The sequence below is a fragment of the Cebidichthys violaceus genome, unplaced genomic scaffold (assembly GCF_023349555.1).
Source record: "Cebidichthys violaceus isolate CVI_PGR_0920_01 unplaced genomic scaffold, fCebVio1.0.p SCAF_24, whole genome shotgun sequence".
Classification (NCBI taxonomy): Eukaryota; Metazoa; Chordata; class Actinopteri; order Perciformes; family Stichaeidae; genus Cebidichthys; species Cebidichthys violaceus.
The window spans coordinates 6,983,945-6,993,797 of NW_027176417.1; the positions used below are offsets into that span (position 1 = coordinate 6,983,945).

At 40.3% G+C, this 9,853-nt stretch overlaps 1 long non-coding RNA gene across 1 annotated transcript; it reads right to left on the bottom strand.

Moving 5' to 3' along the window:
• Window positions 1-5,446: 5,446 nt before the first annotated feature.
• LOC137879092 (uncharacterized) lies at window positions 5,447-8,296 on the bottom strand. The gene is made up of 3 exons (XR_011103705.1): window positions 8,209-8,296; window positions 7,201-7,292; window positions 5,447-5,529 (listed from the first exon to the last, which is right to left on the bottom strand). It is a non-coding gene; the product is annotated as an uncharacterized lncRNA (long non-coding RNA).
• Between the last annotated feature and the right edge of the window lie 1,557 nt (window positions 8,297-9,853).

Genomic DNA, 9,853 nt, shown 5'->3' on the forward strand with positions numbered 1-9,853 from the left:
CCCTTATTTGATTTCTACGATAGTTCATCTTTTTTTCTTACGTACAACAAAAGTGCAGTTTTAACAAAATGACTCTCGAACTCTGAGACGTATTCGATACTCAAAACTCTGATCAACCCCTAGAAAACATTAGCTTTGCTCACTCTGATTTATTAATAATTCTTTCTTCCATCTCTCCCCCCCAATCACCATTTCTCCCCACCACTGACATCCAGACAGTTGGCGCTGCCATGTTGCGTGAAGCCTCATTTTTCTTCTTCTTCTTCTCTTATTCTGCTAATATATTCAGCCTCTTCTTCTGCTCCTGATACATATTCCCTCTTGATTGTGGCTGCCAATTAGCCGGCGAGGCTGTGGCAGTTCATCCATCTGACTTAAAGGTTCCTTGCCACTAATTTTGACGGTCGGGTCAAGTAGCAGAGGGGCCCATTAATTGGAATAATGAAGTCTTCAGTGAGTGATCATCAATGACTTCAGAGTACTATTAATCCTTTAAAGAAATCATCTCTTTATTTTTAATGTTTAGCGTTATCGTCCAGCCGGCTGCTGCAACATCTCATTTATCCAAGACTTAATAAACATCATGCATATATGATGATTGTTTTTTTGATGCAACATCTACTCCTCCCTCTATACCATTTCATTTGTTCTCATTCTTCTCTCCCTCCTCTTCGTGCTTCTGCAAACTAAACCTAAACTAAACAGATCTGAAGCATTTGCCTGGACTAACTTTAAATCCAGGTTAAACCCTCAGCACTCACATTTCAATCCAACTTGTATTTATATAAGTTTCATTTCTTTTACATTTAGTTGAGTTTCTATGTCTAAAGCTGCATTTCCTCTGTGTTTTAATGCATAATGTAAAGCACAGTGAACTGCCTCGGTGTATGAAATGTGCTCTCCCTCGATGCTCTTCATCTCTTCATTTTCTTGCTCTTTGCTTTCTCCTCGTTCCTCCTCTATTTTCCCTCTCTTCTCATCTCATATTCCCTACAGTACCATCCTCCCTCCTTCCCTCCATATCTCACTCCACTCATGCTGTACCACTTCAGGTCTATATTTGCTGCTTGACTGGACAAATAGAGGATCTATCTGCGCACAATTTTATTCCCATTCATTCTGTTGCCAGGCGGCAGACAGCTTTAATAACCAATGTAACAAATAAACTGTGGGGGGGGGGGGGGGGGGACATGAACGGGTCTTTCACATAACTGGCAACCCGAGCCTCACATGCAACTACAGACCCACAGACGGCGAGGCGGGACCAACATGCATGACCGTGAAAAGAGGCATGATATTGGTGCTGGTCAGTAATTCAGTATCATCACTTATTTAAATTCATGCTCATGGGAGTGAATTAACCACACAGACAGACGTGCAGAGTTAAGTCTAAAGCTTTAACGTCAACATGACTTCACACAGGAGAAAGGCGCTGTGCTGGCAAGGTTGAGTGGACTAACATTTTAAATACATAACTTTAAAATGAAGAGGGGGGGGGAAAGTTCACTAGATTGTGTCTGCAGCTTGCATCCGATTGGCTCTTTTACACTTTATTATTTGGCTCTTTATTGTGCAACTTCGGTTATGCTTAAAAATGAGCATCGAAAATCTGAAAAAAAAAACTGGAAGCCACAAAAAAACAAAACCACAGACTCAAGTTGTCAGGTGGAGTTCTTAAATCCGTAGAAAGATCAAGGAGACTTAAAGCTGCCAAAAACCACAAGGACAAAGAAGTACAGATTACAGAAGCTTTGCACAATGTGAACAAATAAATGTAGGTCAGCTAAAGAGAAATCTATTGAGGATAATAGAGGGACGAAAAGGCGGCTGGTTGAGCTGAAGCACCTAAAAGAAGGTGAATGAAGAAACCTCTCACTTCTGATGATTTGTATTATTCTTTATAATAGTTGTAAAGTATTTATTCAAGTAAAACTCAAGAATTATTGGTACTTTGGGTGTGCGATATTGTTGGAAATCTTTTTAAACTCCACTGGATTCAACTGATTGCTTCGAGTTAATTAACATTATTAACTATTCATTTACATAATTAAGGTTCACCTTGGGAGGGCCTCATGGTTTTGCAGCCTCTCTCAGAAGTAATGCACTATGATCACCCTATTGCTGAAAGTGATGCCTTACCTGTGACTGCAACATATTTCATACACTTCTAACAATGTGCATTTATTAAATCAAATCTACATCTCATCTTCTGTGCAGCACAGACATGTGGAGCACGACGAAGCGATGTACCGTTCGTCCGACCCCTGACCCGCCTGCTCCATCGGGATGACGCAATAACTCAAAAACCAAATCGATGGATTTGTTTGATGCAATTCCCGTAGCGTTCATCCATTTCTAAACACACTTAATCCATTTAAAATATCTATTCATTCACCTACAGTATAGCGATGCATCCAGCCATCAGTCTTCTCACATATCAATCTCCACGTGCAGTTATAGGCTGCACTGCAGTACGTGGCCATTACTCACCGTGACAGTGAAGAAGTGACTGCCAATAATCCCAACAGTGAATACATGTCACAGGCGACGTGCACAGAGCTCCCCGTGACACTGCTGGATTCCAGACATGAAGGATGGACTTGATCCTCCCCTCTGACAGCGAGTGTAAAGCCTCTGTGCTTTCGCGGCGTGGCCCGAGTCAAATTGTTCATTTTACCTCTAATCGTGCCATTTATCAAAATGCTGCTCAGCCGCGTCAATAAGTGCAGTTATGCTAACTAGATGTGAGCGAGGCCACGGAGAGGACCAGCCATTATTCAGCTTTTTGTCCAAAACAAATGTCAGTCACAGCAGGTAGCAACCAACTTTGTTCAGCGCCGGTTCTCAAAAATGTCACTTTTTGAATTCACAGGAGAAAAGCTGGTTTTAGGGTCGTGTTTCTGGAGGTACTTTTAAAAAGGTGCTTTAAAGCTGCTGCAGTGAACCTTTGAGATGAAAACTTTACAAGTGCTGAGGTGTAGCCGAGCGCTGCATGACCAGTAGCAGAGGGACAAATGTCTTCTCAAGGAGAGCAGCAGTCGAAAAATAATGATTTGTCTTCTGAAACACTAAACTATTATCTGTTCAAATCTAATCAAATCAACTATTAACTCACATGGCCAAGCAATCATACACAATTAAAAGATGCCATCCAACACTCGAGCAGCTTGGTTATGCGACTGTATCCTCCCATTTGGCTTTTATTGAGCGACAGCATCAACCCACAAACACAAACACCAGTCAATTTACCCATTTTGCATCCAATTCTCTGGGATTATTATGAGCCGCGGTGCTGCAGTTGATGGAGAGATTAATCTTGCTTTGATAGAAATATGTCAGTTTCTGCAGGCTGTGATGGATGCGATTTATCATTGCGGACAAATCTGTGGCCGAGCGTCCCTCCTCCTGACAGCTCCATCGTGGCAAGAATGTCCCAAAATGTCACCTGTTGTACGCCGAGTGACCTTCTAATTTTCTAATTCAATTTCGAGAACTCCCCTCGCCGCGACTCGGCTCATATCATGAACCAGTAATAACAATTACACACCGTGACTGGCTCCAAAACCTGCAATTCCCCCACTTTAAATCAAACCCCAAGTAGTCTTTTATTAGGCTGCCCGGTTAAATCAATCTAAATCTAAGCATAATAACTCTCTAATCAGGTGCTGGGGAGAATAATAGGTTGTCACGCTCGAGGAAAAATAGGCAATCATGGAATGTTTTCTTTAATTAGGCCGGCTAAAGTAGAAGGGCATGGCGGGAGCGTGGGACACATTCATCATAGCCAAGGTGGGAAATTACTTCAATTACTCAGGAAGGGGAGAGTGAACAGAATTACAGAAGTCAGAGAAGCAGAAGAGAGGAGACCGTGATCTGCAAGGAAGTCCAGATGACACCGAGGGCAGAGGAGGCAAGGACAGAGGAGGGGAGGAGTCAGGAAAGAAGGGTGGGAGGAGAGGAAACTGCCCATGAAGACGCTTGTAGTGGTACATGAAGGTGGAGGAAACAGAAACGTCTCGTATAGATCTGCATCTATGTTCTGATATTTAAACTTTTTCCAGAGCGACTGCACTCTTCATGAAGCTTTATTCCATACAAGTATAAAAAGTAAAAGGAAGTTAAATTCAAGGGACAGTTAGAGTGATTTATATTGTAAGTATATTTTTGACAATTCGCCAGACTATTGAAATAATAAGATTTATTCTGACTTATGAATAAATACATGAAGGTGGCAGACGAAGGGACATTTTAAGAGGAACGAAAGACGACAATTGATCAAAAGAAAAAAGGATGATTAACATGAATTTTAAAAAAGGTAAAGGAGAGAGGGAGTAAGGAAGGCAAAAAGGAAAGCTTGAATGGGAAGAAAGCAAGCTTTAAGAATTGGACAAGACGGAATAGGAAAGGAAGAATGAAAGGAAATGAAGATGAATCAATGAAGAAAAGGAAAGATATTAAAGATTCAAAGTACAGGAAGAAGGAAGTGTACACTGAAGTGGATGAAGGAGGTGAAACGAGGGCAAAAAGACAGAGGCAAGGAAAGGCGGCAAGTGAAACCTCTCAGATTTCTCTCGCCGTGGCGGTAAAACAATCCTCCATCACTCATCCTGACAGCTGGACCCTCTACCTACAGTAGACAACCAGCAGCCGTCCACCACAGAGCTCCCAGTGTCCGTCAGCTCTCCCAGAATGCAACGAGAGAGTGACAGAGCGAGCGATTCCTCCCCGACGCGAGATAAACGGCCTCTTTACTGTAACTGGATCTATCGATCGGGACGGCGCTTTGGCAGGTCGGCGGATCCAGTTTTGTTTTTCGGCGACTGAAGACACGCCAGCTCGGCCGCCGGCCAGATGAACACAGAGATTACGACTTCTGATAACCGGCCGAGCGCTCCGCTCAGATGAAGTAGCTGCTGTGAGGCGGACTGAGGCGTCCTTTATTAAGTGCTTTGACATTAACAGCCAAAAGAAATGTGTCTCCGACTCTTAGAAGGAAGGAAATACATCCAGTCAGGTGTCAAACCGTACAGGACGTCTGACTGTTTGGTCAAGTGGCTACATCTTTTTCTATTTTAAATGTATACAAAATAAAAGCACGTACACACAAAGAAAATATACAAAAATAAAAGAAGAAGAAATTAGAAAATCATCTGGCGACAGCAAGGACGTTTTGTGCACCTCATCTCCTGCTTTTTTAATTTTAAATATTTCTAAACATCTCATGCATTATGCATATTCACCTGGTATTTAGTTTTGTGACAAACCACAGTAAACAAATGAAACAGAAGGAAAGTCGTTCCGATCATTAACAGGATTATTTGGATTTGCCATCGATACGATTTACATCTTCAACCAGGCAAAGTAAGAAATTCAGGTTTTATTAGCACAGACCTGGACTGTCACGTTACTCACATGTTACTCACATGTTACTCACATGTTACTCACACGTTACTCACGATTGATCCTCACGCCAGGAAGTCTCCATCCACCACGTCCGTCCGTCCATCAGCAGCCACGCAGCCCCAAATCCTGTGGATGAAAACGTTCATTTAGTTTCTACAAAGTTCCAAACCGATTTATCCTATTAACACTCTTTCGATGAAAGAGTCCCAGTTGTCATCTGCTGCACGATGCATCCAAAAAGCACAGTTTGGCGGCAGACCGATTGCAGACGACTCTCACAATCTTCTGAAAGCTACCAGACATTCAGAGCGACGTCGTGGCCGAGCGGTTGCAGCACGTCATGCGCCCCTTCCCACAGTTCAAGTCTGCCATTTTCTGATAGTATATTTAGTCTTTTCTTAAAATATATTGCAGACAAAAGTAGTCCCATGTGCCCAAGAATAAAATATAGTATAATAAGAAACTTTTGGTTTGACCGATTTCTTCATATTTGTGAGGAAATCTAAATTGTCAGCAGGCCCAAATGGATTTAAGATTGAGAATGCATGATGTCTGCTTTGGAGAACCATAGAGAACCTCCTGCAGGACGAGCTCTGGTTGCAGAAGACGGAGAGGCCTCTGTCGGGATCACAGCAAGGCGGCAATCAAGCGCGCGAGCCGTGTTTCACTGGAGCGATCGATACGGAGGATTGCGGTGCGCTCGCATCCTGCAACTGTGCAGGATTCTCAGGTCGGGGCGATCCATCATGGAGGTGAAAGGTGGTCAATGGCAGCCGGAACTAAACAAGTGGAAGAGGTGTAACGGAGCTGGTGACCGCCCGCCGCTCAAAAGACTTCTACCAGTTCAAGACGTGAAAATGGAATAGAATTACAAGCAAGGTGTGCAGAAAAAAAAAAAAAAAAAAGTCAACTTTTCTATAATTAACTCGTCAACTTTACTTGAACGTGTTGCAGCAACCTGCCTCACCGTTTCCTGTGCATGCACTTTGTGACCGTTTATTGGGAAAAGGTTGAAATATCCTCAATGCAGCGACTGTTTTCCATGTGTTAATAAAACAAAGACTGCATTTTGAGACAGATGTGAGTCGATAGGATGTTTGTGGTCATTAAAAAAAAAAATGGGAGAATGAGGTCAGTTAAGACAGCGTACCTCTAAACTCTTCCTGTTCCCTCATTTTCTTCACTTTTTCCCCCCTTTCCTCAATCCCTTCCTTCCCTCTTCTCTTGAATCTACTTCCCTCCTTTCCTTCCCTCCTTTCCTCTTCACTGACCACAGAGCTCCATCATCATTGCAGGGCCGGGCCCATTTTTTTTTTTTTTGTAAAAAGGCAATAAATCATTTCAGCTCTCATCTATTGCTATTGATGAATGACCAATTATTTGTCATCTATTACGCTGAAGAACGATGACCCAGAGAGGCGGATCAACTTCTTTTCTCTTCTCCTTCCTCCACTGGCTGATGTGACACAGGACAGCAGTGATGGATTGTATCCTTAAACTGTTATTACACGTATAATGTGGCGCTCAAATCCGACATCTCACTTAGCGCGGGTTTCCCCAGACTAACCAGATAGAGACTTCATCAGTGACATTAAAGAATAAAGAGCAGACGATGGGAATCTCACTCTAGGTAAAAGGAAGTTAATGTTCAAAACATTCACACAATTCTACAAATGCTGAACTGTAATCTGATACGATTACTCTTCTGAAAATCTTATTGCATTTGTGGTTTCACTTTGTTTTCACATGAGAGGAGTGCTTCGCCCTCAGAAGGACCCGTCGTACGTCAGTACTCACCCGTGGTACCTCCAAGTCCTGGAGAAATCTTTTTCGGTTTTCTTCCAGAATTCAAGACGAAACATATTTTCTAACAAAGTGTAACGGTAAAACTGCAGTAAAGAAAAGAGAGAGAGAGAGAGAGAGAGAGAGAGAGAGAGAGAGAGAGAGAGAGATCAACCTCCATATGAGACGCTCAATTAATCTCCTCCACATCCCATCAATCACCGGCATACACAAGATATCTCTGTGTTCAGCTACAAAAGGAGCCCAAATATCCAACAGCTGAAGGCACAAAGATAACAGTACTGAGAGCACATCCATGTTAAATTAGGTCATACATGGAAGAACATGAAGAAAACTACAGGGAAAGACAAACAAGTCATTCATTAGGATGATATTTTATATCTTTATGCTAACTTTCCTCAGATTGAAGTGAAGAATTGGGTATCTTTATATTTAAAAAAGGCACAAATATGAATGATAATTATTTCTAAGTCAGAGAAATCTACCTATCTGTATCGACTCCCTTAAACAATTCTATGTAATGTATATTTACACTATTTATTCCAGATGACATGAAAGAAATTATTTTTTAATTTCAAATAAAAATACAAATAAAATTTAAAAAATGACTAAAATATATATAGATATATATTTTTTTACAGGTCAAACTTCATCCTGACTGCAGTGGTGTAAAGTAAGTAAAATGACTCCAGTGCTGTACTTGAGAACAGTTTTGAGGTACTTTCTACATTTTATTCTACCTCTAAAAATGGTGTATTCATCAGAAAACTTACTTCGCACATTCATATTCCACACACAAAACATAAAGCTTAGAAAATACACATGTTTAATGGCATAAACCACTCAAAGTTAGCTGTTTAAAATAGTTAGCATTAGCTCCAACTCGACGGTAAAATGCTACATGTATGTTCGCGTGACGTTCGTCGACTTTGCAACTAAGTAACTGACTAAATAACTATTAATGAACACAAATATCATTTAATATGGAAACAAACAACTCACGAGTCTCCGGGTCGTGTCTGTCTCGATAACAAAACTCTTCTTCCACGAGAAGTGTTGATGGAAAACGTTAAAAAAAAAATGAATTCAGATACGTTAAACTATCGGCTACGTTAATGACGTCACTCAGACGCTAATTGCCGCCAAGTAGGACCAGGTGTGACTGACGGTCACGTGACAAACGTTGAGTTTACTGCACTGTTCAATAAAAAGAAATCTGAACGCCTGCAGAGGAGGACAACTAAGAAAGAATACACGCTCAAGTACTGTAAGTATAACTTTGAGGTACTTGTACTTGTACTAAATTATTATGATAAATTATTAAACTACCGAACAGTATATAAAGTCAATTAAAGCTCATCCTTCTATACAATTATGAAATGTATGTTATTCTGCATTGTTTGGTAATTTAAGTACATTTTGATGCTAATACATTTGTACTTTTACAACTGTTTTTTTTACTTACAGCACAACAATGTATTTCCACACCGTACTTTTTCTAATACTGACTTCCTGTATAATTGTGTTGTTGGATACTTAAGAAGTACTCAGATCTAGCTATACCACACTGTGGAAATACTGTTACAAATACTCGTAATAGTACAAGCATTAGCATTAAAATATACTTTGGATTATGGTTGCTCATGCCTTCATGTGTACAAATTGAATTAGGGAAGTTTGTGGCTCATTAATTGAGATAAAGCTAGATGTAATAAGGACCAATGACTGATCAGTGTTAGTGTCTTATAATGTGACTTTTATTTGTATATTTTCTTTCCATAATATAAGTATTTTTCACCCTAGTTCTTCAGCTTTCCAGCGTTAGTTGAGCTCATATTCATCAACAGTTAACTCGCTGTCATATTACATTTGGCCACTAGATGGCAGCATTTCACCACACTGGTTTTCTCCACCGTTTGAGAGCGGTGCATTGTTTTGACATTTTCTGTATTTAATGCTAAATAAATCAAGACAAACTGAACTCACGCTGTTATTGTATTAGTATAAACAGTTATGTATGTGCTTTGTGTTGTGTATGACGCTATAGTGGATGTGTTTGAGCTGAAATATGTATTTATTTTCATTTTCTGTAGTTTCATTATTCTGCCACCAGGGGTCAGTGTTTAACAAGATATAGTGCCATGACTCACATTCAGATGGATAACTGATTATATTAGCTTAAAGAATGTATTACCAAGATGGTGTTTGGGCAGATTAATAGCCGGGCAGTGTTGTATTAACAAGACTCCTTTTTGGGATTTGATCAAACTAGATAATGGCGGAGAAAACATTATTAATTCATCTTTCAATATCTCTCTATTATCGAGGTCAACAAGTATTTAAATGAGGATGAGGAATGTTTGGAAAGAGAGAGGGTTCCTCTTTTCTGCAGGGTGCTTTCACTCGTTCAGGGATTTTCTACAAATTAAGAAAGACATTTTCCCACTTTTGATTTAAACTGAATTATGTGTGTCATCATTTATTAATAGACTGATTGACCCGTTGTGCATTGTGCAAACTGTTTGCCTCCCAATGCAGATAAAATAAAAAAAACTGAACTGATAAAAGCAGCTTGTTTTGAACAAGATTATTTAAAGAAATAATAATAAGAGATGCTTTGTTGTATTTGGCTGAAATGCTTCATTGT